The sequence below is a fragment of the Panulirus ornatus genome, chromosome 23, assembly GCF_036320965.1.
Source record: "Panulirus ornatus isolate Po-2019 chromosome 23, ASM3632096v1, whole genome shotgun sequence".
NCBI lineage: Eukaryota > Metazoa > Arthropoda > Malacostraca > Decapoda > Palinuridae > Panulirus > Panulirus ornatus.
Genome location: NC_092246.1, coordinates 23164268 through 23172366, shown reverse-complemented (window position 1 = coordinate 23172366; position 8099 = coordinate 23164268).

Sequence of the window (8099 nt, the reverse complement as noted above, 5' to 3'; positions counted from 1 at the left end):
TGTCTCAGGATAAGCCAAGACTGCTCCACTGGCTCTACATAAGTTGAGTCCATCAGTAAAGTTCAGTGTTTGTTCAGTGATAACTTTATAGCACAGTCCTCTGTGTGGACTGAAGTCAGGTGGGCAGGTTGCTGTTGGGCAAAATATAAAATCTATGGCATATTTCCTGTAAATATGTGACTTTGTTTAAATTTTTTGGATCTTTCACATTCATCTCATATCCATTTTATGAAAGTGGAAATAAATTTTGTCTTGGGATATCATACATAGCAGCTACAGAGCAGCTATTGACAAATATATGAAAAAACTGATACCTCTAAAAACACGATTTGCTCTTTGTAATGTGACATTTTTCAGTTACTTATATCTGTGCAATTACATAATGCAATATATCCAGAAACTTGAGCTACATTGTATCTCCACACATTTTAGCTTAGGATTACAATATCAATGCTTGGTGATAAAAGTTCGAAGATTAATACAATTAATACACATTATGTACACTGATCAAAAAAGTATCAGTGCACAATGGGTCCAATGCATTCCATTTTGATTTGACCAGTTCCTGATGTTCTGGGAGAGTTGGTATGCCTGTGTGTGGTTGGTCTGAAAGCTTTGAACAACAAAGGTTCATTACTCGACTCATGGAACAAACTACACTGTTGCATTTCAGCAAACAAAGTCATTGTTGGCTGCCAATCCCAGAGTCATGCCAATCACAATGGAAGCCTCATAAGCAACACACAGAGCTGTTGTAGCCCCTCCATAATGAGGGCTAAAGCGTTTGTATTACTGCCCAGCAGTATGGTATTCACTGAGACACACAGCAACATGGTGGATTCAGTGACATGCCGAAACAGGTTCCACAGACATTCATGGTGAAACAATTGCTACAGATAATCAGGTTGGGTGGCCATGCCAAATGCCAGATGATGACCAGGTTAATTACTTGTCATGAATGATATATATATGGTGTTCAATGAGTTATTACTTAAATGCATTTTTTACCAGGAGGGTTATAATGGTGAAATATGTTTTCAGGATGCTTCATGAATATATGCTATATGATGAATATAAACTATATGTTAGCTCCCTCCTGACATGAGAGCTACCAACGTGTAGCATGTCAGAGACAAATTTCTCAGTATCTGTTAAACTGTGTGTCACATTGTTTCACAAATATTGTGCAACAATATTTTTTAACAAATGTATTTACCTTGCAGTAACACGAATAAGCAATGTGACATCAAAAAAGAGAAAAAAGCTGACAGTACAATCAAACCATCCTATCTCTGACGTACCAGGCAAGCTACACATGTAAGTAATGTTTCCCAAGTTACAGTCTTCCATGCGAATCCGTTCTGGTTCAGCCACTAAACACTGCTGGAGCCGAGTTCCCTGAAAGAAGATAAACATTAATAGCACATTCATATGAATATTAGAAATTACAGCTTCAAACAAATCATTACTATTTAGATATCTGTGGAGCATGATGCTCATGGTATTCAATTAGGATTAAGTAATCATAAATGCTTTCCCCTGGTTCTATGAAAAAAAAATCTCAAGAAGCTCTAAACACAAATACTAATATCTTTCAATCAGAACAGTGACTCACTTAGGACAGAAAGTCTGTATCTCTACAGAAGTCTTAAATCACTCTACTGACACTAACCTCCATGGTGTAGCAGGTTGAGCACACATGAGTTCAAATTCAGGGCATAGTAGTCAGCCCACAACCAATTCTAGCAGTTCATCCCCCACTAAGGCTGGTTGATAAATGGGTACCTGGCTTAGACAAAGGTGTGAATGTGCGTGTATACACACACAGGGGTAAAGACAGTACAAATAAACAAGGTTAAGAGACAGGGCAACGGCATGTAAAGCTTTCTCCCCATACCACACAAAAAATAATCATAAGCACTCTGCACCTACACTGCAAAAACAAAGACTTGCCCAATACAAACCCACCTCATTTCTTTGCAATAGAATGGGATGTTTCTCATCCAAACCATTCCAAAATTAAAAAACAGGTAACTAAAGATTTTAGAAGCAGTGTGCATCACAGAGGCAATCCTGGCAATGAACATCACCAAGTGTTCCCCTTCATTATCGTGAAGATTAAAGGAAATCAAGTTGGTCCAACCTGACCTAGTCTCTTTCCCCCCTTCAATTCTCATCCCTGGGTCATGACCTCAATCCCCATTTTGTGACCTGATGGCTTCTCACTTCTTCAATTCATACCCAGCAATAGCTTATTTCCTTTTCCATGGGAATTAGCAATTAGCATCATATCGATCAACATGCAGCATAAGCACAAAACCAATAATAATATTTATAAGACTATGTGTTGTAACTTATACATGTGTATTCTTAAAGATACCTCTTGTAAAGGGGCCCTTGTCACTGCTTTGTTATCAATGGCCCTTGTTCTTGCTTTGTTATCAATAATCAAAGACTTTGTACTTGCCGAACCTTTCACTGCTTCACATATTTTTTCTTTGTCCTTTAAAAACATGGAAACCATTGAATGGTCCAACTAAAGATAACAAGCAATCACATTAACTTTATTTCCTCCTTCATGCTGGGTGATTAATTTCATTTTCAATTCCAAATCGAGCATCTTCCTCAGCTTCTTGCCAGGTCTATCAACATGTGATGTGCTCTTCCTTTAGCTCATCAGCTTTTTGGGGGTTTAATACAAAAATGGTTTAATCCTGCACAAAAAATTTGTTAAACTCTCTTGGATAACGCGCACTTAAGGAATGGTAACTGAGATCGAGAACCGAGAGAGATGCTGTTATGTACACAATGCTGGAATGTCATCTGACAGTCACTATCACATGCATGCATATGTCAGCATAACTGTTAGCACAACCCTATCTATAGCCCATGCCTCACAACCATGTAACATTGATGGAACTATTATTCCTACAAAAGTACCCATTTTTGCTCTCCCAGATAACGTTCTCTCCTTCCACACATTCTTCATCGCTCCCACAACCTTGGCGCCCTCTCCCACCCTGTGACTCACTTGCGCTTCCATGGTTCCATCCGCTGCTAAGTCCACTCCCATATATCTAAAACACTTCATTTCCTCCAATTTTTCTCTATTCAAACTTACATCGCAATTAACTTGTCCCTCAACCCTACCGAACCTAATAACCTTCCTCTTATTCACATTTACTCTCAACTTTCTCCTTTCACACACTCTTCCAGTCACCAACTTCTGCAGTTTCTCACACAAATCAGCCACCAGAGCTGTATCATCAGTAAACAACAACTGACTCACTTCCCAGGCCCTCTCATCCCTAACAGACTGCATACTCACCCCTCTCTCCAAAACTCTTGCATTTACCTCCCTAACAACCCCATCTATAAACAAATCAAACAACCGTGGGGACATCTCACACCCCTGCCACAAACCGACATTCAGTGGGAACCAATCACTCTCCTCTTTTCCTACTTGTACACATGCCTTACATCCTTGGTAAAAAACTTTTCACTGCTTCTAGCAATTTACCTTCCGCACCATATACTCTTACAACCTCCCACAGAGCATCTCTATCAACCCTATCATATGCCTTCTCCAGATCCATAAATGCTACATATAAATCCATCTGTTTTTCTAAGTATTTCTCACATACATTCATTAAAGCAAATACCTGATCCACAAGTCCTCTACCACTTCTGAAACCACACTGCTCTTCCCCAGTCTGATGCTCTGTACATGCCATCACTTTCTCAATCAATACCCTCCCATATAACTTTCCAGGAACACTGAACAAACTTATGCCTTTGTGGTATGAACACTCACCTTTATCCCCTTCGCCTTTGTACAATGGCACTATGCATCCATTCTGCCAATCCTCAGGCACTTCACCATGGTCCATACACACAATGAATATCCTTACCAACCAATCACCAACACAATCACCCCCTTTTTTTATAAATTCCACTGAAATACCATCCAAACCCGCCACCTTGCCAGATTTCATTTTCCGCAAAGCTTTCACTGCCTCTTCTTTCTTTACCAAACCATTCTCCATGACCCTCTCACTTCACAAACCACCCTGATCAAAACTCCCTATATCTGCCACTTTGTCATCAAACACATTCAACATAACTTCAAAATACTCAGTCCATCTCCTTCTCACTTCATCACTACCTGTTATTACCTCCCCACTTGCCCCCTTCACCAATATTCCCATTTGTTCTTGTCTTACACACATTACTTACTTCCCTCCTAAACCTCTTTTTATTCTCCCTAAAATTCAATGATACTCTCTCACCCAAACTCTCATTTGCTCTCTTTTTCAACCTTTGCACCTTTCTCTTGACCTCCTTCCACTTTCTTTTATACATCTCCCTGTCATTTGCACTGCTTCCCAGCAAGTATCATCCAAATGCCTCTCTTTTCTCCCTAACTAACAACCTTACTTCTTTATCCCACCACTCACTACCCTTTCAAATCTGCCCTTCTCCCACCTTTCTCATACCACATGCATCTTCTGCACAAGCCATCACTGCTTTCCTAAACACATCCCATTCCTCACCCACTCTCCTCACATCATTTGCTCTCACCTTTTGCCATTCTACGCTCAATCTCTCTGGTACTTCCTCGCACAAGCCTCCTTTCCAAGCGCATTTACTCTCATCAGTCTCTTCACCCCAACACTCTCTCTTCTTTTTTGAAAACCTCTACAAATCTTCACCTTCACCTCCACAAGATAGTGATCAGACATCCCTCCAGCTGCCCCCCCGGCACATAACATCCAAAAGTCTCTCTTTTACACACCTATCAATTAACACATAATCCAATAATGCCTTTGACCATCCTCCTACTCACATATATATGCTGATGTATATCTCTCTTTTAAACCAGGTATTCCCAATCATCAGTCTTTTTTTCAGCACACAAATCCACAAGCTCTTCACCATTTCCATTTACAATACTGAACACCCGATGTACACCAATTATACCCTAAACTGCCACATTACTCACCATTGCCTTTAAATCACCCATCACTATAACCTGGTCTCAAGCATCAAAGCTGCTAACACACTCACTCAGCTGCTCCCAAAATACTTGCCTCTCATGATCTTTCTTCTATGACCAGGTGTACAGGCACCAATAATCACCCATCTCACTCCATCCACTTTCAGTTTTACCCAAATCAATCTGGAATCTACTTTCTTACACTCTATCACAGACTCCCACAACTCCTGCTTAAGGAGTAGTGCTATTCCTTCCTTAGCTCTTATCCTCTCACCAACCCCTAATTTTACTCCAAAGACTTTCCCAAACCACTCTTCCCTTTATCCTTGAGCTTCATTTCACTCAAGAGCCAAAACATTCAGGTTTCTTCCTCAAACATACTACCTATCTCTCCTTTCATCTCATCTTGGTTACACACACACACACACACACACACACACACACACACACAGGGTGGGGGAGGGGGCAGAGGTTCTGGGAATGTTGAAGAACGTGTGGAAGGCGAGAATGTTATCTCCGAGAGCAAAAATGGGTATATTTGAAGGAATAGTGGTTCCAACAATGTTATATGGTTGTGAGGCATGGGCGATAGATAGGGTTGTGCGGAGGAGGGTGGATGTGTTGGAAATGAGATGTTTGAGGACAATATGTGGTGTGAGGTGGTTAGACCTAGTAAGTAATGAAAAGGTGAGAGAAATGTAGAAGAGGGTGTATTGAAATGGTTTGGTCACAGGGAGAGAATGAGTGAGGAAAGATTGACAAATAGGATATATGTGTCGGAGGTGGAGGGAACAAGAAGTGGGAGACCAAATTGGAGGTGGAAGGATGGGGTAAAAAAATTTTGAGCAATCGGAGCCTGAACATACAGGAGGGTGAAAGGCGCGCAAGGAATAGAGTGAATTGGAATGATGTAGTATACCACCGGGGTCGACGTGCTGTCAATGGATTGAACCAGGGCATGGGAGCATCTGGGGTAAACCATGGAAAGTTTTGTGGGGCCTGGATCTGAAAAGGGAGCTGTGGCTTTGGTGCATTACACATGAAAGCTAGAGATTGAGTGTGAACGAATGTGGCCTTTTGTCCTTTCCTAGTGCTACCTTGCAGGGGGAGGGGGATATTATTTCATGTGTTGTGGGGTGGCAACGGGAATGAATAAAGGCAGCAAGTATGAATTTTATACATGTGTATGTATGTATATGTCTATGTATATACATGTATAGATTAAAATGTACAGATATGTATATCTCCGTGTGTGGACGTGTATGTATATACATGTGTATGTGGGTGGGTTGGGCCATTCTTTCGTCTGTTTCCTTGTGCTACCTTGCAAACGCGGGAGACAGCGACAAAGTATAATCACAATAAAAAAAAAAATATATATATATATATATATATATATATATATATATATATATATATATATATATATTTTTTTTTATATTATTATTATACTTTGTCGCTGTCTCCCGCGTTTGCGAGGTAGCGCAAGGAAACAGACAAAAGAAATGGCCCAAACCCCCCCCCCATACACATGTATATACATACGTCCACACACGCAAATATACACACCTACACAGCTTTCCATGGTTTACCCCAGACGCTTCACATGCCCTGATTCAATCCACTGACAGCACGTCAACCACGGTATACCACATCGCTCCAATTTACTCTATTCCTTGCCCTCCTTTCACCCTCCTGCATGTTCAAGGCCCCGATCACACAAAATCTTTTTCACTCCATCTTTCCACCTCCAATTTGGTCTCCCTCTTCTCCTCGTTCCCTCCACCTCCGACACATATATCCTCTTGGTCAATCTTTCCTCACTCATTCTCTCCATGTGCCCAAACCACTTCAAAACACCCTCTTCTGCTCTCTCAACCACGCTCTTTTTATTTCCACACATCTCTCTCACCCTTACGTTACTCACTCGATCAAACCACCTCACACCACACATTGTCCTCAAACATCTCATTTCCAGCACATCCATCCTCCTGCGCACAACTCTATCCATAGCCCATATATAGGTGGGTTGATTAGAAAGGGTAGTGAGTGGTGGGATGAAGAAGTAAGAGTATTAGTGAAAGAGAAGAGAGAGGCATTTGGACGGTTTTTGCAGGGAAAAAATGAAATTGAGTGGGAGACGTATAAAAGAAAGAGACAGGAGGTCAAGAGAAAGGTGCAAGAGGTGAAAAAAAGGGCAAATGAGAGTTGGGGTGAGAGAGTATCATTAAATTTTAGGGAGAATAAAAAGATGTTCTGGAAGGAGGTAAATAAAGTGCGTAAGACAAGGGAACAAATGGGAACTTCAGTGAAGGGTGCAAATGGGGAGGTGATAACAAGTAGTGGTGATGTGAGAAGGAGATGAAGTGAGTATTTTGAAGGTTTGTTGAATGTGTTTGATGATAGAGTGGCAGATATATGGTGTTTTGGTCGAGGTGGTGTGCAAAGTGCGAGGGTTAGGGAAAATGATTTGGTAAACAGAGAAGAGGTAGTAAAAGCTTTGCAGAAGATGAAAGCCGGCAAGGCAGCAGGTTTGGATGGTACTGCAGTGGAATTTATTAAAAAAGGGGGTGACTGTATTGTTGACTGGTTGGTAAGGTTATTTAATGTATGTATGACTCATGGTGAGGTGCCTGAGGATTGGCAGAATGCGTGCATAGTGCCATTGTACAAAGGCAAAGGGGATAAGAGTGAGTGCTCAAATTACAGAGGTATAAGTTTGTTGAGTATTCCTGGCAAATTGTATGGGAGGGTATTGATTGAGAGGGTGAAGGCATGTACAGAGCATCAGATTGGGGAAGAGCAGTGTGGTTTCAGAAGTGGTAGAGGATGTGTGGATCAGGTGTTTGCTTTGAAGAATGTATGTGAGAAATACTTAGAAAAGCAAATGGATTTGTATGTAGCATTTATGGATCTGGAGAAGGCATATGATAGAGTTGATAGAGATGCTCTGTGGAAGGTATTAAGAATATATGGTGTGGGAGGCAAGTTGTTAGAAGCAGTGAAAAGTTTTTATCGAGGATGTAAGGCATGTGTACGTGTAGGAAGAGAGGAAAGTGATTGGTTCTCAGTGAATGTAGGTTTGCGGCAGGGGTGTGTGATG